General features: G+C 34.6%; 1 protein-coding gene across 1 annotated transcript in view; it reads left to right on the plus strand.

Moving 5' to 3' along the window:
• Positions 1 to 751: 751 nt before the first annotated feature.
• The window catches only part of LOC141401520 (G-protein coupled receptor dmsr-1-like), a 400810-nt gene continuing 373784 nt past the window's right edge, over positions 752 to 27777 (plus strand). The window contains exon 1 of the mRNA XM_073981806.1: positions 752 to 1437. The gene's annotated coding sequence lies outside the window, so the exon portion shown is untranslated. The remainder of the gene's footprint in view (positions 1438 to 27777) is intronic.

The raw sequence follows: 27777 nt of genomic DNA on the forward strand, positions 1-27777 counted from the left end.
CGTTGGGGATACGAGATATTCCTGCTGAGAATTGTCGGTATAGGTCTAAGTTTTGATCTTACCCCCCATTTAACCTTATACAAAATTAAATTCGCTGATTAAAACTTTGCCACCGTGGTGCAATGGTATGCACACCCGTCTTTGACCCTGAATGCTCGGGTTCGATTCCCTAGCCAGGCAAAATCAAATTTTCAACGGTGGCAAAATAGTAATGTTGGCGACATTTCCTGAGTAAAACTTCTCTTCAATTAAAGTCTTAGGACACGCCATTCGGCCTCGTCGATAAACAGTAGGTCCCATATCATTAGCTAATATGAATCGGGGTGCACTCATTGATGTGAGAAAAGTCTCCCTTGTCCCTCCTGGGATGTTTGTGGAACAATTATTACTTTCAAAATTTTACTAGCAATATTATTTTACATAAACTGCAAAAATTTCGCCAAATGTGTTTTGCCGGTTCGACTAAATATGTTGGAGTTAATGTGAACAGTTTTTGTTCTTAACAGTATTTCCCCTGCTGGTCGAACATGAGGGTAGGTCTCTTGTACATCCATTATGTCCTTTAGCATATTTCCAATAACAGCAAGTAAATGTAACATGTTGCTTGGTTTTTTGTGTAACGATTAACAGAATGTTAAAGAAAACAATAACAACAAAATCTGCTGCTGTAAGACAACAAGACAAAACAGAACAGAACATTCATTCAAAAATATGGTTGGCGCACATTTTTGTGGGGGCATCAAATGTTGGCGTTTCTGTTAACGACTTGGCCGATGAGGTTCCTTTTAGCAATGTAGTAGATTCATATTGGCCTGCTGTCGCATGGCCAAAAGCAGTTTACCATAGGTCTTGGCGCTGTGTACACGTTTCAAGCGGAAGAGAATTCGAATCGCAAATTTTTAATATAACACAAAATAATTTTAATTTTCGAGTATTTTCGCCTTTCAACTTGGATAAAAAGAAAACGAAATACATGTGAATTGCATTTTATTTATTTGGAAACTTCGGTTGTGACTGTTTGTGGGTGAGTTGTGGTTCTGTTGCCTTTTGTTGTGGGAAATGCAGAAAAGAAAAAAGAAATAACAACAATACGAAAAGTGTTAAAACCGACAAAGAAGAAATGTAACAGAAAGTTAAATTTATGAGAAATTAAATTGAAAAGTTAAAAATAAAATAATGCAAATTAGCAAAAATAAGCTTGATTTAAGTTTTCAAAATTTTAAAATTCAATTAAGAAATTTAAATCGACGTCTTAAATGTAAATATTGATTTCATATAAAAGTTGTCATTAAGTTTAAAACCCTAAATTGTAAAGTGAATAAAAAGTAAAATAAAAACCGTTAAAAGTAATCAAAGATTTTCCTGTCGAAACCACTAAATATTTTATGGTTTCCATCCGAGTTCATTGTTATTGTGGTTCTTCCTTGCATTGCGTGGGTAAGTGCGGCAATGCCAAAATAAGTCATTAATTATTTTCATAGCTTGTGGTCTTCACAAAACGTTCAGTGTGGTTTAATAATTTGCCACTGGCAATTGTGATAAATTATTGAGATTATCAGCGTTGAGTTTGAGTGTTACATATTTTTAATTAAATTAAATTGAAAGTTGTGGTTGTCCTTAATAAATTGATAAGTTTTGTTAATTCCAATCAACATTAATCATTAAAATGTGTTTAATACTCTTTTTGGAAATGGTTTTAAATTCAAAAGACATAGCATTGTGCAAGAGGAAAAAATAAGTAAACAAAAGAAGTAAGAACGGCGTTAATTTTTGTTAACCCCCACGAGTTCTATTGAAGTAAAGTGGAAAGTAAGTAAAAAGAGAGAGAAGTTGAATATGCTACATAAAAAATATATCTTTTATAAAAGGTTTAGTTCGAATGAGACATGGAAGTTTTATACCCATTCAAAATTCGAAATATTGGCCAAGATACAGTCATTCCAATTGGACGATCCGTGCACAACCTTTAAAAAACGTAAAACCGGGATGCGTCCTTCTATGGGCTATATAATAAAATATGAAGCTATCCTGATCCGCTACAGTCACTTCACATTGCACAGTTATTTTTACCTTCCAATTTGAGAACCCTCTAAACGAAATTACGGTAACATCGATCGGGAAGAACCATTATATGTGGACCTATGTATGTCTAAAATTTGTGTAGATGCCTTTTTTAATCACATGCAATCTTAAATTGCAAATTAGTGCTATTTTGGTTTGGTAACGTAGCTAAAGGTGCTAAAGTCGTGAGATCCCGTGTTTTGGACCTATTGTACCAATTTTTCTTAGAGAAATTTTCTGACCTCTTGGAACCTTAAATGATGAATTACTGATATTTTGTACGCAAAATAATAGTAAAAATCCACTTTAGTGTGATGGCTGTAGCTTTGGGAAACCTTGAAAATACCGAGAAAATTGAAAATTGAAAATTCGAGAGGCACCATTCTATGGCAGAAATTTAAAAATGTGGATCTGTACCGACAATTTTCTGGTGAAAAGTTTTATGGCGCCCAAGAAATCTAAATACCAATTTTCACTCATTTCGGTGTGATAATGTGGATAAAAACCTTTAAGATACCTAAAATCGGGAGGTACCGTTCTGTGGGGGCTATACCTATACTCTGAGGTACCGTATTTTGGACTTATTACACCAATTTTTGGTAGAGACATTTTCTGGAGCCCTTAAAAAACTTTCAATGAAGAATTATTGGAAATTTTGTATGAAAAATAATATGAACAAGTAAAAAAGTATCAGTCGACATTGCCGACAGAGATATACCCTCGGCCTGCGTGGATTGAAATACGTTTTTTTCCAAAAAAAATTGCGGGGATGTCGACAGATAGGGCTTTTTTAAACTGAGTTTCGACAATATTTAGAGTACCATTTTAGCGAATATTTTCGAACTTTTGTGGGGGAGGTATCGGAAGGTCCACTCCTTCTACCTTCGAATGTCATCTAATATTCGAAGAAATATTACGATATCCAAAGTGTGGACGAACGCAGTATTCGGTTCGAGCTCTCCAATCACTACATATGGTGTCATAAAACATACATATGACACACTTTCGGGCTTTTTTCTCGAGAAGTATGGATTTGCCCTTAAAAAAACGTTTACTCTCGTTATTGAGGCAACGAATGAGAGTTGCTTCAACAAAAACAAAGTGATCCGAGAGCAGGTCTTGAAGTGAATTTATCCAAAAATCTGTGTGGGAGGTATCCGACGGAGTGGACAAATATAGTCCATATTCGAACCTGACCTATACCTGGTAGATATATTAGGATGTGTAAAGTATGGACCAAGTCTATCACCCCCATCAAGAGTTATCGTATACACAATTTTTCCGATCATTTTGTGTCATAGGGGCTTTTTGCAACTTTCAGGCTATTTTCTCAGGAAGTATGGACTTGCCCCCTGATGAAACTTGTACCGTCGTATGGGGGACAGTGAATATAAGTTGCTACAACAAAAATCAAAGCGATTCGAGAGCAGGGCCTAAACTGAACTTTTCCGAAATTTTGTGTGGGAACTTTTTCGAACATTTTCGAACTTTTGTGGGGGAGTAGACCGATATGGCCCATCTTCGAACTTAAACTAAGATTGGACAAAATATTGCGATAGCCAATTTTTTTTAGTGCGCACCAGCCGGCCAGACAGACAGACAGACGGACGGACGGACATTGCTAAATCGACTCCAAATTGTCTGAAACACATTTCGTCCAAACATACTTGGGGTCTAAAACCAATATTTCGATGAGGCACATTTTGCCTGTATCAAAGTGTATATGGCGAAAAACAACAATTTTTTACAATCGATGAATCCTAGTTTCACCCTTTCAGAATTCGCGAACTGTTAACATATTCTATATAGTATGATATACATTCTTTAAACTGAAGTGTTTTAGGAGGAATCCCATAAGGTCGACCATTAAAATTAATTTACGTGGAAGCTGTGTTGGCATCAATGTAGAAAAATAGGTAAAAATGGGTTGAAGCCAACAAGTTTTTTTATGCTCCCTTCCGATTTTAGGCTTTACCTTACATTTTATAGACATATGCCCAAAGAAAGACTCAAAGAATACTTCATGGGCAATATCATAGTAGTGTACCATTTTTCGATACATCCACTGCATCCACCTAAAATTGATGCTGACATTTTGAAGCCGAAATTTCGGGGTTTTTTGAATTGTTTTAATAATTCGGATGCGCAACAAGATAATATTCAAAACTCACATTAGGATTATAAAACTCGTGATTCTACGTCGTTTAATGCATATCTCATGAGTGTGCTCCTTACAGCATCCTAGTAATTGGAGTCTAAAGGCCAATATTTGATGCGTGATTTTTTTTTAAAAAACCTATTTTTTGCGTTTAAAATTTACAAGTGCCATTCAATTTCCTTTGTACCCCGCGTGAATTTAGTTTTTTTACGCGACGGATCTAATGAGACCTTCCGCGATCGAATCCATCCACTAAAACCGCGGATATAGATACCCTGAAAATAGGAAAAGCAGCAAAAAATTATTTCGACAAATCCGCGTACTAAACCGCGATTTTCTTGAAATTTTTTTACGTAAATGGAATCCTTTATACGCGATTATAATATTTGCGAAAACGCGTGTCATAAATTACAGAGATTCGCGTGTAATATGGGGTTTTCACCAAAAATAGAATGTGGAGGCACATCCGCGGTTCTTGAAGAATCTAATTAAAATTGGTATATTTGGACGTATTTTTGATAGGCGCTGACGAAACCGGATGCGCATCAAAATCGTATGCACATTGCGCGACTTTTACCAACATTAAGGTTTTTTGCAGTGTATGATGCAACTGGTGGCACACAATGGCCCCTGAGTGAAACATCGAAATATGCATAACTTTTGACAGAGATTGATTCGCTGTATCCAAAAACGGATGCGCATCAACCGACTTTAACTAATTCGCGAATCACAGGTTTTTTAATTATAATATTAATTTAATGATTGTAATTTCAATATTACTCTTAATTTCCCACCCTTATAAGTTATCACAGTAATCAGTTAAACTCTCGCGATGGTAAACCATATGTTTTGATGAAGTTTTAACTGTATACATTCATTATTCTATGGGATTTTAGCAAAATAGTTGGAGAACTCCCAAATATTTTTTTCTAATTTTTAGAATCAAACCAAAAAAATATTTGCAACAATATTTTCCAACAATAAGTTTTTCTCTTTTGTTGTTGCTATAATATGCAATTTATGTACCCAATCTCTATAAATTTGGTATCATATTTTTCTACGCAATGTCTAGATTCCGCATATATTCTTTAATTTATTTTTTGAGGGTTTGTACGGATTCTGGGACAGGATAATTTGGATTTACTTCAAAAATGTTTTATTATTTGTTGTCTTTCCGCGAAAATAATAATAAATTTAATAACTATTTAAACATCTACGAATAGATATGGACCGCTGTTAACGATTTATGCATATATTTTCTCATAACAACAAAAAAGATATTTTTAAATATTTTTTCTTTATATGAGAATAAAAACCGCTATAACTTTTGCGCGCATTGGCCAATTTCGTGAACGCGAGCAGATTTGAAACCGGATTTTTTTCCTTTACCTCTGTACCAAAAATCGTAGATGTGCTCGTAAAAAAAATTTTTAATTTTTTTCAAATGGAATTGTAAAGGAATTTTGTTATTTCTAGCCTAAAGGCTGAGGGTATAAAAATCCTAGAAAAAAATACAGAAAATCGTGTCTTACATTGGGCTATATTAAAAATTGCATCTTTACCCGAAATTCTGTATGGGAATTTTCTATTCTTATATTAAAGACTAAGGAACTACTAAATTTCAGTTATTTCAGTGAGATGGCTGTAACATTGGGAAACCATGAAAATACCGAAAATCGTTCTAAGGCAGGAATTTTAAAACGTGGATCTGTACTGACCAATTTCTGGAAAAAAGAAAAGTTCTATGGCGCCAAAGAACAATTTTCAGTCCTTTCGTTATGATAATGTATAAAAACCCCTTAAAATACCGGAATTCGGGAGGTACCGTTCTGTGGGGGATATTTCAAATTTTGAACCTGATTTGACATATTTCTGGGGGAAAACTGATACTAAATACGTTCTAATACCCTAGGATAATGCCTTTTGAACCTTTGAAAATACCGAAAATCGGCAGGTAGCATTCAAGTGGACTTGTGCTGGCAAATTTCTGAGGGAATGGACCGACATAGTGCATTACGGAAGTGAATCTTATTTTGAGAGTCATATCTTTTCGATATATATAGCGCCCATTAGTCATTTCAGTGGGTTATCGTACACCTGTTGGAGCAGTATGTCAGGAAGCATGTACTTGTCCTCGGAAAACATAATATTGCTGTACATCATCGGTATAAATTTCCAAAGGATCTCCGAACAGACCTTAAACTGCACTTGGAGACAAATTTTGAACTTTTGTGGGGAAGGTATGCTAAGGAGAGGACCGATATGGGCCACTTTAGAAGTTAAACTAAGTTTGGACAAAATATGACGAAGGCCAAATTTTGGACCAAATCGGTCTTTCAGTTCGAGAGTTATTGTGCTCTCCAACTACTATACATGGTGCCATAGGGAATTTTTACAACTTTCGGGCTGTTTTCCCAAGAAGTATGGACATGCCACTGAAAAAACTTTTACCGTTGTAATTGAGACAGCGATTACAAGTTCCTTCAACAGAAATCAAAGTTAGTCAAGAGCAGGTTTAAAGTGAACTTATCCAAAATTTTGTGTGGGAGGTACCCGAAGGAATGGGCAAATAAAGTCCATATTTAAACCTTATCTATAACAGGTAGATATATTTGGATGCGTAAAGTATGGACCAAATCGGTCCGACCCTTGAAGAATTTTCGTGCGCACAATTTTTCCGAACATTTTTGAACTTTTGTGGGGGAGGTACCTGAAGGAGTGAACCGATATGGCTTATCTTTGAACTTAAATTAAGTTTGGACAAAATATTAGGAAGGCAAAATTTTGGATCGAATCGGCAGATCCGTTCGAGAGTTATTGTGCGCTCCAAACACCACATAGGGGGTTTTTAACCTTTCAGGCTTCTTACTCAGGAAGTAGGGTTTTGCCCCTGATGAAACTTATACAGCCGTATGGGAGGTCGTGAATACAAGATGCTGCAATAAAATATAAAACGATTCAAGAGCTGGTCCTACACTGAATCTTTCCGAAATTTTGTGTGGGCAGTAGGCGTAGACCTATTGATTCCATTTTGAAACCTCATCTAAGTTTGGTAGAAATTTCGCGATGTGCAAACTTTGGACCAAATCGGTTACACCCTGCAAGAGTTTTCGTGTGCACAAATTTTCCGAACATTTACGAACATATGTGGGGAAGGTACCCGAAGGAGTGGGCCGATATAACCCATCTTCGAACATAAACTAAGTTTGGACAAAATATTACGAAAGCCAAATTTTGGACCAAATAGGTTCATCGGTTTGTTAGCATTTATGCTAACGAGGGTATATACACTTTCATACGGGCAAAATGTGCCTCATCGAAATAATGGTTTTAGACCCCAAGTACGTTTGGACGAAATACGTTTTAGACAATTTGAAGTTGATTTAGCACTGTCCGTCCGTCTGTCTGTCTGGCTGGCTAGAGCGCACGATAACTCTCGAACGGATATACCGATTCAGTTAAAAAAGTATTTTTTCCAAGTTCGAAGATGGGTCCACTCCTTCCAGTACCTCCCCCACAAAAGTTCGAAAATATTCAGAAAATTTGTGTGCACGATAACTCTTGAAGGGAGTTCCCGATGTGGCCCATACTTCGCACATCGTAAAATTTCTACCAGACTTAGATGAGGTTCAAATATGGACTCAATCGGTTCACTCCTTCGGGTAACTCCCACACAAAAGTTGGAAAAAGTTCAGTTTACGAATCGCTTTGATTTTTGTTATAACAGCTTGTATTCACCGCCCCCATACGACTGTACAAGTTTCATCTGGGGCAAATCCATACTTCCTGAGCAAATAGCCTGAAAAATGTTTGCATTTGCAAACCCCTATGACACCGTGTTTAGTGTTTGGAGCGCAAGATAACTCTTGAACGGATCAGCAGACTCAGTTCAAAATTTGGCCTTCGTAATATTTTGTCCAAACTTAGTACAAATTCTAAGATAAGCCATATCGGTACACACCTTCACGGACCTCCCCCACAAAAGTTCAAAAATTTTCGGAAAAATTGTGCGCACGATAACTCTTGAAGGGAGTGACCGATTTGATCCATACTTTACAAATCCTAATACATCTGCCAGGTTTGAATATGTACTATATTTGTCCACTTTTTCATGGGTAAATCCATACTTCTTGAGAAAACAGTCCAAAAGGTGTCCAAACTTAGTTTCAGTTCGAAGATTGGCAACAACTTCCTGTACTTCCCTCCAATATTTAAAAAATGTCACTTAAATGGTATGCACGATATCCCTTGAACGGGGCAACCAAATTTATCCAAACGTTGGATCTCCTAATATTTTGTCCAAATTTAGTTTAACTTCAAAAATGACGATATCGATCATCTCTTTATGTTACCTCCCCCACAAAAGTTCAACAATTGTGTCGATCTGTCCGTAGATGAAAGTATAGTTTACATACTATTCAGGAATAACTGACAGAGAATTAATAAAATATTTCGCACAAATTTATTGGTCCATTTAACATACTAAATGTTTTCTGATTGACATCTAAAATTGCAAGCTACTTCTTTGTGATGAACTCAAATCTTCTTTTAAATCAATGGTGGGCAAATTGCGAGAGACTCATGTATTTTTAAAAACTTTTGTGTATGAGGCCGAGTATTTCTGCCCAACAGTGTTTTAAATTATAGCAGTCTACGATGCAGCTGCGAAATTGGAAACAGAGATTGATGGAAGGAAGGACACACATAGCTTGAACGTTTTATCTTGTAGGGACATGGTCGAATACCTCGAAAAATCATTTAAACAAGAACACAATACATTTGTTTGTCTGTAATATAATGTATGTATGTTCAATTGACTATGTTGTAGATCCTTTTACTTATACGTATCGGTGTTGTTATATCTGTTTATATCTCCTAATCTAAGTCAAACAAATGTTTAAAAAAACTTTTCGTGGCACGATTATGTTTTTAATTCGACTATATGCATATCTGCCTCATAACCTATAATTATGACTAAAAGTGTTTGCGTGTATTAATTGGAGTTATTCAACATTCCTACATAAATGTTTTATGCATACATGCCAGAATTGAACAAAACTCCAATTTATAATTGACATGAAAAACACTTATGACAATTGGTTTAAATCACATGTAGATGTATGTTTGTATATCTGTGGGTCACCTAAATGTTGTAATCTAACATCAGTTAAGTTTTTATGTGGTTTATTATTTTTATACCCGAAAGGGAGTATGTATATGCATTTTTTAAATTAAAATTTAAATAATTGGGTTTTAAATCGCACATACCGAATTGCTACATGAGAATCCATGCATTTTTGTGTAGCACAGTGTTATTTTACTGTGCGAACTTTTTTTTGATATATAAAAACCACTCCGAATAACTAAGACTAATTGATTCCAAACATACACTCCACGTCAGTAGAATAGAACACCTAAGTTTTTGTTGATGATAGCTTCTTTATCTCAAAATGATTGAATCTACATTTTTAGTCTTGTAGGGATTTAAAGTCTATGATGTTCCGTATCAAACACAGAAAAAAATATGTTTCTAGTCCTTCGCGAAATGTTTTTATGATCAATTTTCTGAGATTACGATGAAAAATAGGCATTTATTTTTGGTCATCAGGATAGAACATTCATTTCATTTTCGCGAATTTTTGGCATATTAATGCCGAATTTTCTTTCAGTCTATAAATCAAGGCTTTCTGATCATTTTTCACCAAAGAAAACCTATAAATTATTCCGCGGGCACCGAAATAAGAGAGTAAAAGAGTATAAATTGACAGATAATTGAAACATCTCGGAATATCAATATGAGCCGCGAAGCTATATCCTATTTCTTCACAATAAGATAGAATATGACAAAGACAATCTCGACGGATACAATCGTGTGCTTCGGCTGCTGATATCATGGAACATTTTCAAAATAATTATGAAAAACGTCAAAATTTTTTAGAAAACCTAGATGTTTTGTTCAACAAACTGATTTTTCCGCGAACAAGTCTGCCGTTTAAAGATTTGGAAATACGCTGCATATTTAGAGGAAGATAATCTGATATGAAAACAACCGCTATTTTAATACACCGAGGGAAATTTTAGTAATTTTTAAAAGCAACATACGAAACTTAAAACCTCAATTTCAATGACTGTGTTTTCCCGCGATAACGGGGCTTTTACATATGCGAGTTCAGTTAAAAGAATAGTAAATCGTAAAATCCGGTATGTAGGGCATAACCTGCTCGATTTATATTGGAACATAACACTATTGAGAACAGTCGCGAACACCGAAATAAGAAAGCATATAAAATTCAAAATCCAAAGGGTGTGTTCAATTTGAAAAATGTGCTAAAATTTCCTTCAGTGTATTAAATAGCGTATGTTTTAAAATCAGATTATCTTCCTCTAAATGTGGAGCATATTTCCAAACCTTTAAACGTCTGACTTGTTCGCGGAAAAATCATTTTATTGAACAAAACATCTAGGTTTTTATAAGAAATTTTGAAGGTTTTCATAATTATTTTGAAAATGTTCCATGTTATCAGCATCCGAAGCACTCGATTGTATCCGTCCAGGTTGTCTGTGTCATATTCTATCTTATTGTGAAGAAATAGGATATAGCTTCGCGACTCATATTGATATTCCGAGATTTTTCAATTATCTGTCACTTTAAACCCTTTTACGCTATTATTTCGGTGTTCGCGGAATTATTTATAGGTTTTCTTTGGTGAAAAATGATAAGAAATCCTTGTTTATCGACTCAAAGAAAATTCGGCGTTAATATCTCAAAAATTCGCGAAAATAAAATGACTGTTCTATCCTGATGACCAAAAATAAATACCTATTTTTCATAACACTCTCAGAAAATTGATCATAAAAACATTTCGCGAAGGGCTAGAAACATATTTTTTTCTGTGTTTGATACGGAACATCATAGACTTTAAATCCCTACAAGACTAAAAACGTAGATTCATTCGTTTTGGGATAAATAAGCTATCATTAACAAAAATTTAGGTGTTCTATTCTACTGACGTGGAGTGTATGTTTGGAATCAATTAGTCTTAGTTATTTGGAGTGGTTTTTATATATCAAAAAAAAGTTCGCACAGTAAAATAACACTGTGCTACACAAAAATGCATGGATTCTCATGTAGCAATTCGGTTTTGTTGAAGTCTATAGAAGACGAAAATAACTTTTGGTTTGTTTAAAGTTGAAAATCAAAGAAAGTAGTTTTTCTCTATTTTTATCGTTGTACAATCACTTTACGAAGTGTTCTGCAAAAAATCAAAGGTATTTTTGTCTTCCTTCCATGGACTCCAACAAAAGCGTATTGGCACATGAGAAGTCCTGCATTTTTCCCAAGTTTTGTATTACAGTGTAATGATACAAAATAGTGGACATGGTCGCTCCCCAAAACATAGACCCCATAAAACGCATTTTTCTATGACAACGAATATTTGCGTGTTCATAAAATTTCTCGGCCGAATGCCCATTTTGTGTTCTCAAGAGACAATTAATCATTCTACAAAAAAAGCTATGAAAAAGGAATTATATTGAAGAAACATTTTATGACCGTATTTTAATAGATTTTGCTGTAATTTAAGGTTTCTGTTTATTGCGGTAAAAAACAAGCTTGCAAAAAAATGTAGTCATAGGACAACTTCTTTCTAAAACCCAATAGAAATTTACTGTCCAGATTAACGTTTATAGTCTACACTACAACAAAAACATAAACTTGTAAAGACTATATAAACTGCATTTAAAAAGTAGTTTAGTAGTAGTTTAAAAGTATTGCGTTTGTTATATAAAATTTGTTCAAAAATTAAAAAGAGTAGTTCTTGGGTTTTCATAACAGCTAATATATTTAAATAATGTCCTTTTGTGTATAAACCTGTAATCAATACGGGAAACGGTATGAAAAAAACACACACATTTTACACAAAAAAAAAAAAAATAAATAAAAAAAAAAAGCAAAAAAATTCAATATAGCTCTAATTTTAGATATAGCCCCCATTGAACGGTACCCCTGAGATCTGGCATTTTGGGGGTCTTGACCACATCTTTCAATTATATTGGCAGAAATTTGGCTATCGGTATTCCCTAGTGTTAGAAAACCTTCTTGCAAATTTTTTTTGAATTGTGCCCACGCTTCGATGGTGTCCCCACATAATGGTACCGTTCGATTTTTGGAATTTTGAAGGTTTTATATAAATTACACTGTACAACTCTAAAAATAAATGCAAGATAATTCGGCCAGATTATGAACGAGGACGAAAAAAGAAGATAAGTGTATCGGCGTTTTGAAAGTTTACGTCGGGAAGTAACCTAAATAGGCGTGGCAAATTCCACCCATTTCTACAGGTTTCGAAATATTCGCCATCAGATTCCTTGGAAACCTTGCATTTTAGGTATAACGTGTCTTTGGCAATATTACTGACAACAATGCGGGGTATCTTTTTATGGAAAAAATAATTGACCGTCATGCGAGTCACTAAACGGTTCTTTTTGATCCTTTTTTTTTCAAAAACGTTTAAAAACTCTTTTAAAATGTGATCGTATCAGATCAAAATATTCCACAAAATTATTTGCCATAAAATTTTACTATAGGTTCCCGAATACACCAAAACTCTAAATCGTACCTAAACGCCAGGAATCTGCCAAAAGTAAAAACATGTTTTAGGGTTAATGTTGTTCTTTATCTGAGTTTATTAAGTTTTGTCCCACAAAACTTCATTCTAGATAGAAGACGTCAAAGACAAAAATTTTCTTCATCAAAATTCAATATAAATCGCCGAAGAAATGAAATATGTATTTACAATATATATCAAGAAAATATATGGTAATATTCAAAAATGTTTTACTATCGTTGAAGTTGAGGTTCAGCAATTAATAAGTAGCGAACTGTCAATATATTTTATATAATATGAATATATTTATATTAATTGAAGTGTTTTAGCCGGGGTCTCATAATATGGACCATAATAAATAAATTACGTGGAAGCTGTGTTGGTGGTAATATTAAAAAATGGGTAAAAATGTGTTGAAGTTAGCAAGTTTTTTTTGCGTTTTTCTTGATTTCTGGTCAAACCAGGGAAAATTCGGACCTGAGCTCAAAGAAAGAATTGAAGGATACCCCTTGGGCAGCATGTATGACTTCTCGATATATACAGTGCATCCCCCTTAAATCGATGCTGACATATTAAAATTTTGAAATCGGGTTTTTTGAATTTTTCTTATAATTGGAGGGCGCAACCAGATAATGACCTAAACTATTTATTTGATTGTAGAACTCGTGATTCCACGTCGTTTGATGTATATCTTATGAGTGTGCTCCGTACAGCTCCCTAGTAATAGAAGTCCAAATTCGAATTTTTGGTGCGTAAATTTTCTTTAAAACCCTATTTTGCGGCATCACAATTTACAACTGTGACTCGGGTACCCTTGAACCCCGCGTGATTTTAGTTTTTTTTCCGCGCCGGATTTAATGAGCCCTACCGCGATCGAATCCCTCCACTAAAACCGATGATATAGATACCCTGAAAATAGGAAAATAAGCAAAATTTTATTTTGACTAATCCGCATACTAAACCGCGATTTCCCTTAAATTTTTTACATAAATGGAATCCTTTATACGCGATTATAATATTTGTCAAAAAGGTGTATCATAAATTACAGAGATTCGGGAGTAGTATTCGTATTTAACCAAAAATAGAATCATGTAGCACATCCGCGGTTCTTGACGAATCTGTATAAAATTTGTCTTATTGACGTATTTTTAACAGGGGGTCACTGAAATCGGATGCGCCTTATAATCATATGAACATCGCGTTATTTTTACCCACATGAAGCATTTTGGTGTAGTAAGATGCAACTGATGGCATACTTTGGTCGATGAATGGAACATGGAAAAATGCAAACATATTGACAGAGATGCACTCGCTCTAAGCGAAAAGCACATGCGCCTCACCTGATTTTAACTATTTCGCGCGTTATACGGTTTTTAACTTCTATTTTTTTCTTTGATTGTAATATCAATATCACTCTTTATTTCCTAATTCTATTGCTTATCACACTAAGCAAATATACTTTCACGATTATAAACTATTTTCCTTGAAGAGCTTTTAGCAAAATAATTCAGGTTTTGTTTGGAAATTTAGCGAAATAGTAGAATAACTCCCAAAAAATTTTCTCAAATTTTTCGTATTAAACCAAAAAATATATTCTTGAAATAATGTTCCAACAATAAACTTTTGTCTTTTGTTGTAGCTGCAATATACAATTTATAATCCTAATCTATAAAATTTTGGCCCTACATTTTTCTGGACATTGCACATAGGTTTCAATCAGGAAATTTTTGGCCAAAACCCTATTTTTGAAGTTTCGAAATTTTATTTTTTTGCACAGAATAATAAAAAACACATCAAGTCATCTGAAAATATTAAGTTTTTGTAAATAACGTTAGTATTCGTTGATTGGCGCAGTACCAAAGTTGACACTTTTTTATGTAAAAATAAAACAGACTTTGTGCTGTAAAATATACAATTTTTGTTGTATTGCGTCGCTGCATAAATATACAGAAGTGAGACCAAAGTTATTCAGCCCAATCATGAACATCATCTCACCGTGAGTTTTCTCACTCTCGCCTCCTCCCTTATTATAAACAGCATAAGGGAGAACAAAACTCACGTTCGTGAGAAAAGTAGCTATAATAAATGTCAAAAAAGTGAGAATGTGAGGCAATTTTCTCTCACCACAGAAATCAAGGTGAGTTGAACAAAAAAATGTAACTATGGACATTTTTTATAGAAAAAATCGACAAGAAACGAATCTTTTGCAATGATTATCAATTGTATTTATTTGTGTTTTACGTTAAAGGTAACAAATAAAAAACAATTAGAAATTCTTTTGGCAACTATACATGTTTATCCGTGTATCAATGAAGCAAGGAAGACCTCAATCGAGTTTGGCGTAATTTGGAGGTGGAGTTGAAGTTGGCCAAAATTTTTCAGATATGGGAAGCGGTTCAGAATCATATGATGAAAACAGGAATGGAAGAGGATCCTATCAGGAGCAACACCTTTCTAAAAATTTTTTTGTAGGTACTTCGCTAAGGTTCCCAGCAAAATATTCGATGCCAAAGATTCTATTCAAGCATGAGTGCAAGTTATATGTCACCTTTTTACCACCTTCGCCCATTCTTTTTACAAGACTGTGACCCCTAAAAGATCCAAATCATTTTGGATGGCATCTTCAATAACCCAGTGGAATGGTATCTTAACAACCACCTTGGCATGGCATATTCCACGAACAAGCCACAATAGGAAGGATTAAATTAATAAAAAAGAGCATGTTTATATTATATAGCCTTTTGCAGGGATAACCTTCTTGAAAATTGAGAAATTGTATTTAAAATCCATGAAATTGGTTCAAATGTTGAATAGGATCCGAATTTCACGAATTGTACTTAGCATTCATATGATTGGTCCTATTGCTGGAGAAGAGATCGGATGTTTCACGTATTGTATTTATTTACAATTCTTGAAATTCCTTCCAAATGCTGAAAATGGGATCTTTCACAACTTAATTTGAACTAATACAAAAGATCCAGTGAGATATTGGCATCGCATGGAACGACTTCCACAAAATTTTGCTTGGTTTTCTTTGTATTCCTCAGCGTTTGTCGTTTCGCACATCATTCAAAATACAATAGTAAACATTTTCATTTCTTTTTGCCATTTAATGACCTTTAAACGGTTTTTGTTCACTTTTTTGCAAATTGCGGAAATTCTTCGGGCGTAAATAAACAATTTTTACATATGTATGTATGTATCTGTCAAAACAAAACAAAAACAGCTGTTACAGATGTTGCCACATATCAAACATTTAATATTTTTATCAATTACCAAGTATTTTTAAAGTGGATTGTTGATAAAAATTATTTTTCGTTTTAGAAATATTAATTTAATTTAAAATAAATTAATGTTTTATAAAAAAATTACGAATTTAGTTATTGCAAAATTATTTGTAAATAAAATAACGATATGGCAACGCAAATTATATTTTCAAGGGTTCACAAAATGCGGCACTATTTTCAATTTTCAAACTTGTGAAACCCTCTTCACTTTTTTCGCTCCTCCCTTGTCATTTGTGATAGGTCGAGACGTGAGAAGTGAGCTGCAACTCACTCGTGAGAAGCTCCCTACGTGAGTATTCATGATCGCTATGATTATGAATCGGGAAGCTGTTAATGAGTACTTTCATAGCATTTTCAAAAGGAACGATGAAATTTGTAAAATTAGCGTAATAAAATCAATTGTTTTATATATATTAAAAATAATTTTTTACAAATACTTTTTAAATATTCTTAAACTTTTAAAAAAATGTCCAAGTTTGTCCACCTCCAAATTGATTTCGGAAGATAGCTGGGAGACTTAACTAATAAATTGAGAAATAAATTCTTGCTCAAATTTGCCACAGTTAAAATAAAGTGGATTTTTCTATTTCAAGATGGGAGAATTTTTTGTAAATACCTGTTGTGATTGTACGTAGTATCCAATTGAAATAGAACGGTAATACCCGCATCTATCAACCGATTTTCCTTAAAATTCATATTTAAGGGTTTCAGAGTGTAGAAAACAAGTATGTATAATTTTTTTGAAAATACGCTATATACGTCCAATTTTGATGAAATTTTTAATGTGTGACTGAATTCGGTCTACAAATAAATGTGCCAAATTTTATAGAAATCGGGTCAGATTTGGATATAGCTCCCATATATATGTTCGCCCGATTTCACGTATGTGCTGCACCAATCACGCTATATACGTCCGATTTTAATGAAATTTGGAATGTTTGACTAAATTTGGTCTAGAAATAAGTGTGCCAAATTATCGGTTCAGATTTGGATATAGCTCCCATATATATTTTCGGCCGATTTCACGTATTTTGTGTACCAAACACGCTATATATTTCCGATTTCGATGACATTTGGAATGTGTGACTGAATTTGGTCTAGAAATAAGTGTGCCAAATTATATAGAAATCGGTTCAGATTTGGATATAGCTCCCATATATATTTTCGGCCGATTTCACGTATTTTTTGTACCAAACACGCTATATATTTCCGATTTCGATGAAATTTGGAATGTGTGACTGAATTCAGTCTAGAAATAAATGTGCCAAATTATATCGAAATCGGTTCAGATTTGGATATAGCACCCATATATATTTTCGGCCGATTTCGCGTATTTGCTGCTCCAAACACGATATATAAGTCCGATTTCAATGATATTTGTAATGTGTGACTGAATTCGGCCTGGAAATAAATGTGCCAAATTATATCAAAATCGGTATAGATCTGGATATAGCTCCGATTTATATTTTACATATTCACAGTGGTGTAGGGTATCATATAGTCGGCACCGCCCGACTTTGATCCTTTTCTTACTGGTTTTTCGATGGAATTGTAAAGGAAATTTGAAATTTACCATATACATCAACTTTGCCAAGAAAACACCCAAATATTTTTTGAATAAATTTGTTTTGTCCTTTTTTCGAGTTGATGCATGAAAGTAACATGAAATTTAGATTTAGACGAAAGGTGTTAAAAGAGGAAATATTCTACACAAAATTTCATTGTAAGTCCCAGAACAAACTAGATATCAAAGTAAAATACTTTGTTAGGAAAATGACGTTACAAAATATTATAGGTAGAAATTATTTGTAAAACTTTTAGACTCTTAGTTAAAATTTATTCCATACTGAGTTAAAATCTCCTAAAATACTTCACTTTTTGGTGATTGTGTGAAAAGAAGAAATGTTCGATATCAAATTTCATTATGAATCTCTGAACAAAAGAAATTTGTAGTTATAATATTTAACATCTCCAGAAGCTTTCGCTTTTTATATGTGATTTAGGTCTATATTCTACCTTTTTTTTACATTTTCGTTATCTGCGGTCACAAAATATATTTTATTGATGTTTTTTCATAATAAATTCTTTCAGAAGATTATGTGTGCCCGATCTAAACTGTTTTTGGAATATAGGGAAAATATATATAGGGAAAATAATGATAACCCAAATCTTTTAAAGTTACGTATTTTAGTGCTATAACTAAAATAACGTCATCAGGATAGGTCATAGGTTCCTCATATTGTATGTGAAAATGTGGGGAGAGTCTACGCCTATTGTCCACTGAATATATATCTGACATACGAGTCCTAACATCCATGATTTTGTCATGGTCTTAAATACTATAATGATGGCAGCTACTCCTGCTCTGATAAAATTGATGCAGTTGATATTTTGGAAATTGAATCTAATTTTTTAACAAAGAGAAAAAGGCTTAAAAAACACTTCTTATCTGCAAATTTGCAATAATAGGGTAAATAGAAGTTATCAAACTCAGCCTTTGTCTTGTAGACATTCACAGCCGATATACCTGATGAACTGAATTAAACCACCAGCGAAACAATCGTAGCATATTGGTTGGGTGTGTGGGACTTCGCCACAATTCGCTTTTTCAACACAAACTCCCTACATCATGTTAGCTCGATTAATTCAATTGATTAAAAATATGCCTCGCATTCTAGTCGGTAAAATTTACAAAAAATACCGTGTACCTAAACTGCAAAGATTCCAAGGAATCTTAAAACAAAAATTTCCAAAATGGTGGATATCTGCCACCAAATTTTAGTCTCGCTGTTTTTGGCAAAATTGATATTGATATTTCTTTGGTAGGACTTTCTTTGTGCAGAAAGAAAAAATTATACTCAGCTGGTAGCTCTGTCATACCTTCTTGTTATACCATGGTTGTAACCTTTTCATCACTGTGACATTTAGTTGACAATTTTTAACCCATCAATAATAAACCAACATTTCGTCATAGCCCAAATCTTGGTATTACCCGTTTTTAGATATTTCAAGTGACAACATAAATTTTATTTACATTGTAAATGTAAGTTATTCATCAAGTAACTAAATTTTCATTTTTGTAACAGTGTTGTTGGTTTTACTATGATGGACTTCTCTTATTATACCCTCAGCATTTATGCTAACGAGGGTATATACACTTTCATACGGGCAAATCATCGAAATAATGGTTTTAGACCCCAAGTATGTTTGGACGAAATGTGTTTCAGACAATTTGGAGTCGATTGAGCAATTTCCGTCCGTCTGTCTGTTTGTCTGTCTGGCTGGAGCGCACGATAACTCTAGAAGGGATGAACTGATTCGGTTCAAATTTTGGCTTTCGTAATATTTTGCCCAAACTTAGTTTAAGTTCGAAGATGGGCAATGTCGGCCCACTCCTTCCGGTACCTCCCACACAAAAGTTCGAAAATGTTCGGAAAATTTGTGCGCAAGATAACTCTTGAAGGGAGTTACCGATTTGGTCCATACTTTGCACATCGTGAAATATGTACCAGACTTAGATAAGGTTTCAATGTGGCCTCAATCGGTGCACTCCTTCGGGTACCAAACACACAAAATTTCGGAAAAGTTCAGTTAAGGGCCATCTCTCGAATCGCTTTGATTTCTATTTTAGCAACTTGTATTCACTGCCCCTCATACGACGGTACAAGTTTCATAAGGGGCAAGTCCACGCTTCCTGAGAAAATAGCCTGAAAGTTGCAAAAAACCCCTATGACACCGTGTGTAGTGGTTTGCGCTCCGGATCTGCCGATTCGGTCTTAAATTTGGCCTTAGTAATATTTTGTCCAAACATAGTTTAAGTTCGAAGATAAGCCATATCGGTCCACTCCTTTAGGCATCTCCCCCACAAAAGCTCAAAAATGTTCGGAAAAATTGTTCGTACGGTAACTCTTGAAGGGAGTGGCCGAATTGGTCCATACTTTATACATCCTAAGATATCTACCAGATTTAGATCAGATTCAAATATGGACTATATTTGTCCACTCCATCCGGCACCTCCCACACAAAATTTTGGATAAGTTCACTTTAATACCTGATATCGAATCGCTTTGATTTTTGTTGGCACCATATAGTGGCTGGAGATCCACTTCCATAATGGTCAATGTCGATCCATTCCTTTTAGTATCTCCTCCGCAAAACTTTTGATCTTTTATCCTAATCAACATTTTTGTCGGTTCAAACGCCCAACATTTTTAAAACCCCGTAAATACATACGTTTTTTGGGAAAAAATTGTTTCAATATACGCAGGCTGAGGGTATATCTCTGTCGGCAAAGCCGACTGATACTTTTTTACTTGTTATAAGAACATTTTCATAATGTAGACATTTGGTAAAATATCTAAGAATTTCTAACTAACGGCCTTTTATACGTTTTGCGTTAATGTAGGCAGGATATGAGGAACAAATTACTTTGTCATTTTCATTTGTATTTGGATATTAATTGAAAAAAACCACACACACACAATAAAAAACACAAACATGCTCCCATCATCAAACTTCTTTCATTGTTCCCCATGCTATTGAAATGTTACGAACATACATATAACAACAGAGTGTTTATTTGTTATGCTTCGTTCTTGCCAAAATTTGCTATTGTGCTTTCTTACTATTTTTTCATTAGTTGAAAGCATATTCTGAGCTTTATACATAATCTATAAGAAACATGCATGTAATATATCCTTATAATACAATTGATTTGCCTTGAGCAGAATCATTTAAATACAACAAATCATATGGTATGATATAAATATATACACACATAAGCACATACATACTTACATACATATATTATTTTAATTTACGGTATTCATTTCAAGAAATGAAGAGGGATAACACTGCACCAAACACATGACCACATCAACAAATACATACATATGTACATACATACATTTGTTGATATTTACTTTTACTTTGTTTGACGTATCAATCAGGAAGTATTGTTTTCTATTATCGAATTTAAGGATGTTAACAACATTGTATGGTCAGTAGTTTTTAGACGACATGCCAAATTGGTCATTTAACCATAACCTTGTACTGACCCAAATGTTATGGTTTGAATATCAATTTAAGACAACGTCATTGTGGTCAATTTAAGACAACGTCATTGTGGTATGTTATCAGAATGGTAATGAATGACATGTGTAGAACTTTTTTTGTCATTTCCCAAAAGTTGTGAGATATTGGTGTCATTGACACATTATTAAGCTGTGGGACTGCTGGAACTGAGAGTAGTTGGAAGTTTCAACAGTGGCATTGTTTTCCATAGGTTCTATTATAATTATTTCAGATTGGGAGTATTAGACATGTGCGTTATGGCTAATAACCGCAACCTGCAATAATAATAATAATAACAATATGATCTATGCAAAATAATACCGTTTGTTCGATTTTCTTTGGAGAAAAATCACGTTCAAACAGTTGATGCAAAGAGTGTACAGAGACGGGATTCTTTATTTGTTGGCGGCCAAATTTGATTGCATTCATAAACAGGCATTGGCAAAGTACCAGTGGTTCCCTAACAAAACCAACCGACCAACCGTACTCTTAAAGATTACCATACTCTCTACAGTGACACTAGTTCCGTTATATACGATATATTATTGTTATTTACATCACAAGGAATATTAATAGTTATTTTTTCATACACAACCTACATTGCCAAGTAAGTTAAAATATGTACCCATAGTTTAATTTTTTTATTTTTCACACAAAAGATATGGCCAATTTCACCTACCGTTGGAGTTTTTCTTGACATAAACTATGACTGCGACAATTAACGTCTTCATGATTATTACACTACAAACAATTAAATCTCAAATCTTCATAACTGGTGACGAATCATGGGTGTATGGCTATGTTATTGAAATCAAAGCCCAGTCATCCCAATGGAAACGTCCAAGACCGAAAAAAACACGTCAAGTTCGGTCAAATGTGAAGGTTTTGCTCACTTTTTTTTCGATTGCAATGGTGTGGTGCATCATGAATTCTTACCACAAGGTCGTTCGGCCAATAAGGAATACTACTACCTCAGACACGCACACAATTGTGGAGAAACCAATTATGGATTTTGCACCATGATAACGCACCAGCTCTCTGACATCGGTGCTTGTGCGTGAGCTTTTTGGGAAAAACAAAACCATTATTATGCCTCTACCACCGTACAAGGCCCCCGCTGCGTTTTCCCTCTTCCCAAAACTGAAGACACCAATGAAGTAACGCGTTTTGCAACGATTGAGAATATAAAAGAAAAATCGAAACATAAGCTGTTGGCTATACCAAAAACCGCATTTCAGAAGTGTTTCGAGGATTGAAGAAAAAGCTGGCATAAGTGTAATATATCTGAGTGGGATAACTTTGAAAGGATCAGGATAGTTATTGATGAATAAATAAATACTTAACAAGTAAAAAGTCGTTAAATTCGGCCGGGTCGAACTTTTTATACCCTCCACCATAAAATATTCTTCTATATATTTCCTTTCCAGTCCACAAATTTAGGTGCAAACCTTTTTTGACCACGAATACCCCAAACGCCTAAATTATCTAATCTAAAAATGCGTTCAACCAGGTGAAAGGTACTGCTTATGGGGATGTACCATAATGTGGACATATCATTAAAATTTTGGGTGGAAAAATTTAGTAACTACAGGGAACCTCAAACGTCAAATTACTGGAAGTTCCGTCAAAAAATGTTGCTAAGACCCAAAAAATACCAAAAATCGGGAGGTAACGTTATAAGGGGCTAAAACAAAACATGGACTTATGTTGACGATTTTTAGTGAAGAAGTTGCTTGACCACTGAGAACGCAAAATGAAAAATTACAGCTAGTTCGATTTAAAATTTTAGCTAAAATTCTCAAAATACCGAAAATAGGGAGATACCGTTATATGGGGAACATACCAACACATGGAGAACTTTCGTGACCACTGAGAACCTCAAATGTCAAATTACAGCAAAAATCCAGCCCCTACATTCTACAATGCTAAATTGACGTTATTCACACAGGACTTCATTTCTCTTCTTATCTTTAGTAAGCACACAAATACGGGGTAGTAGGAGTGGTTACAATGAATGACGTCACAATGAAACAAGTAAAAAAGTATCAGTCAGCTTTGCCAGCAGAGATACCCTCAGTCCATGTGACTATAAACTTTCATCTATGGGCAGATCGAATATTTTCAGAATTTTGTGCCCGATTTTGGACATTTGAACTTGCCGACAAAAATGTGGATTAGGATTAAAGATCAAAAGTGTTGCGGAGGAGGTACTTAAAAGAATGGACTGACATATTCCATTATGGGAGTGGATCTTATTTTGGGAGTCATATGTTTGCGATAGATATCGCGCCCAATAGTCTTTTCAGTGGGCCATCGTATAACTTTTAAACAGTAAACAGGACCACAACGAGCAGCATCGGTATACATTTCCAAAGGATCTTCGAACAGACCCTAAACTTCACTAAGACACAAATGTTGAACTTTTGTGGGGGAGGTACCTAAGGAGAGGACCGATATGGGCCATTTTAGAAGTTAATCTAAAGTTGTACAAAATATTAGGAGATCCAAAGTTTGCACCAAATTTGTTGCCCCGTTCAAGAGATATCGTGCATACAATTTTAGTGACATTTTTTTAAATATTGGGGGGGGGGGGAAGTACCAGTATTGCCATCTTCGAACTGAAACTAAGTTTGGACAAAATATGACGAAGGACACATTTTGGAACAAATCGGTTGCTCTCCAGCCACTACTTATGGGGTTTTTACACATTTCAGGCTGTTTTCTCAAGGAGAATGGACTTTCCCCCGAAAAAAAACTTTTAACTTCGTAATTGAGACAGAGAATGCAAGTTGCTTCAACAAAAATCAAAGTGACTCGGTAGATATATTAGGATGTGTAAAGTATGGACAAAATCGGTCACTAGCCAAATTTTGGACGGAATAGGCAGATCCCCTCGAGATTTATCTTGAGCTCCAACCACTACACACGGTGTCATAAAGGTTTTTTTTTTGCACATTTCAGGCAATTTTCTCAGGAAGTATGGACTTGTCCAAGATGATGGGGGCAGTGTATACCAGTTGCTACAACAAAAATCAAAGCGATTCGAGAACAGGTCTTAAACTGAACTTTCTCGAAATTTTGTATGAGAGGTACCCGAAGAAGTGGAGCGAATATTGGAACATAATCTATGTCAGGTAGAAATTTCGCGATGTGCGAAGTATGGAACAATTCGGTTACTCTCTTCAAGAGTTATCTTGCGCAACAATTTTTCGAACAATTTCGAACTTTCGTGGGGGAGGTACCGGAAGGAGTGGAGTGATTTATACTATCAGCGAACTTAAACTAAGTTTGGACGAAGCCAGCACTCGACTTGTGATATTTTTGGATAAAATGAAATGTTTTTGGACGTCTCAAAAAATATTGACCTTAAAAGATAATTTGCATGGAAGCTGTGGCTATATTTACGTTAAAAAAATTTTAAAAGTGGGTTGAAGCCAACATGTCTTGTTTTGTCTTCACTCGATTTGTGAGTAAACCACACTTCTCTCGATTTTCCTGCAAAAGTAAAAGTAAAAGCAAACTAAATAAGGATAATCTCACTAATGTATTACTTTTCAAAATTTGAACTGCTTCTACCATTAAATGATGCTGACATTTTGAAGCAAACAGGTTTTTCAAAAAATCATATATAGGATTGCAGTACTTGTGATTCTGAGTTATTTGATACGTATATTGTGAATCGGCAGGAGCGAACGTATCGCAAGGTCGATGGCTGATGTAGTCTTCGGTTCAATCTAATAGGACTGCGGACAATGCCACACGTCTTCTCTTTCACGTCGGTTAACGCCAGCATTCGACCCATTCAGCGACGAAAACTAAACATCTTATCCATCTGGGTTTACGGAGTGAATGAGAATTATTTGTAAGGCGAGACAACCAGGAAATACACTGAAGTTTAAATAATGTATGAATGTAGTTGTAATTATGTGGTTGCTGGACAGTTTGACATTCATCTATATTCCGAAAAATCGACAGTCAAAACTGATCGTGTGTACCCCGCTTAAAGCATCCCCCAATTCGAGGTACAACAAAAACTATTGAAACCAATATTTTCTTGCGTATCCTTTATTCTGGATGACACAAGTACATCTTCTAGGCTTAGAGGATATTAAGTTATTAATTATTATAGACGATATTGTTTCCAAGGCTAATTTTGCGGCTTCAAATAAATTTCGTTTGGTTTTGCAATTTATTTTAGATTGATTTTTGAGTTAACGTTCTCCCACAAGCCTTAGTCCAAATCAATTCAGTCATTCAGAGTTATACCCCCAGTGTTATTTCACAGACAAACGACTAATCTACCGGTCGTTTCACTATTTTCAGTTAAGCTTTCCCAAACGTGGAAATTAACTGTTGTACACCATGAAAAATATGCGAACAGACTAATCAATTTTGAAGCAGCACACATGGCATCTTAACAATTCGTTGATACTCTACATTAAAACGCGGAAAATTTTGTCGCGGAAAATTTTGTTTAAAAAATTAGAAAACAGCACAATTAAGTTTTTGCAATACACACATATTTTGCATGCACACGCATTCAATTCGATACAAGACTAACGACGATAGTCTCGACATGATAGTCTCCGGAGACAATTTATGCTTTTCATATGAAAGTTAGGTATTTTCTTGCAAATTTCATTTTCGTTCCATGTTTTTGCTTAATTTCCCAATAGAAATTATATTGTTCGCACTCACATTATTTTCTTTTTGAACAAAAAAAAAACTTTTTAAGTTGAAAATAAACTTGTAGAACCAAGAATAAACATAATAAAATTAAATGGATTTTAAACTGCTTTCAAACTTTTTTATTCAAGTGAATTTTACATACACATGTATGTACGAAAATTTTGACTAAATACTCCCATGTGAAAACACAGAAATCACTTTGGTTAAATTTTTTTCTTCATTATAAATCACATGACGACAAACAAACGAAAAATAATTTCGATGATTGTTGAGAAAGGGGGGTTCTTTCATTTTTCTGCACACCTTAAGCAATAAATATTTTATGCTTTCAAAATGTTAAGCGGAAAATAATTTTAGAGACATGCTATTAGTAAACGGAAGACACATTAAAAAAAACACATTGACTAATGAATTTGATTTGTTTTAAGCAGTTCTGCAGATGGGTTTGGTGAGTTTAATTTACTTTATTTAGACGACAGAATAACAAGAAGAACAAGGCACAAATGTTAACAGTTTCTCATGAATTTTACAAAATCGTCTAAATGAACATTTGGTGCTCTATATTAAATTTTTCTGGTAAAATGCCTATTGGAAAAATTAATTTTTATACCATCCACCATTGTATGGATCAATGATGTGTAGTCGGAGTCTAGCATATTTTGGTGGAGTCGGAGTCGTGAAAAAGAAGAATTTTTATTTTATAAAAATTAGTACAAAACATTCCTACAAAGAATTGTCGGTATAGATCCACGATTTGTCATATTTTCGTACAGAAATGTGGATACAAAAGCTTTATTTGGTAAATTGAGCTTAATACTTTTATGAACAAATAAAAATTAATTATTTCAATTTGTCTCAATGCAACTCATGGTGAAGGGAAAAAAGTTAGGGACAGCCGAATTTAACGCTTTTTATACCCCCCACCATAAAATGAATACCCTCCATTTAAATTTGTCATTCCGTTTGTAACACATCGAAATATTCATCGGGGACCCTGTGAAGAATATATATACTCTTGATCAGGGTAAAATTCTAAATCGATATAACCATGTCCGTCTGTCCGTCATTCCCTCCGTCCATCCATCTGTTGAAATCAAAATACATCTAGCAATTTTTAAGATAGAGGTTTGCACTTTGGTAATTAAGCCTCTATTACTCCCAGAATTGTTGGTACTGTAAATGGGCTATACCGGTCCACGTTTTGATATAGCCTCCATAGAACGACAGCACCTTTTAGGTATTTTGAATGCTTTAATCTCATTATCACACCAAATGGCTGAAATTTGGTACTTAGTCTTGGGGGTATACAACTTTCCCCCAGAAATTTGTCGCTTTAGGTCCACACCTTAATATAACTCCCATAGAACGGTATCTCCCGATTTTCGGTATTTTGAAGGTTGTGGGCACAATAATCCCACGAAATGACTGAATGTTTGTATTTGGTCTTCATTTGGGGTAATAAACGTTCCATATAACATTTGTATGTACTAGTCCACGTTTTCGTACAGCCCACATAGAACATACCTCAGATTTTCGGTGTTATGAAGGTTGTGGCCTGTGAAGGCTTTAGCTTCATTATCACCGAAATGGCTGAAATTTTTTACTTAGTATTCTCTCAGAAATTTGTCTTTATATAACCCCCACAGAAATTTGTCGGTATAGGTCGAAGCCTTTATATAACCCCCACAGAAATTTGTCGGTATAGGTCCACGCCTTTATATTACCCCCACAGAAATTTTTCGGTATAGGTCCACGCCTTTATATTACCCCTCAGAAATTTGTCGGTATAGGTTCACGCCTTTATATAACTCCCACAGAAATTTGTCGGTATAGGTCCACGCCTTTATATAACCCCCACAGAAATTTGTCGGTATAGGTCCAAGCCTTTATATAACCCCCACAG

Source organism: Musca autumnalis, unplaced genomic scaffold (assembly GCF_047663935.1).
Source record: "Musca autumnalis isolate F117 unplaced genomic scaffold, ASM4766393v1 scaffold_4, whole genome shotgun sequence".
Classification (NCBI taxonomy): Eukaryota; Metazoa; Arthropoda; class Insecta; order Diptera; family Muscidae; genus Musca; species Musca autumnalis.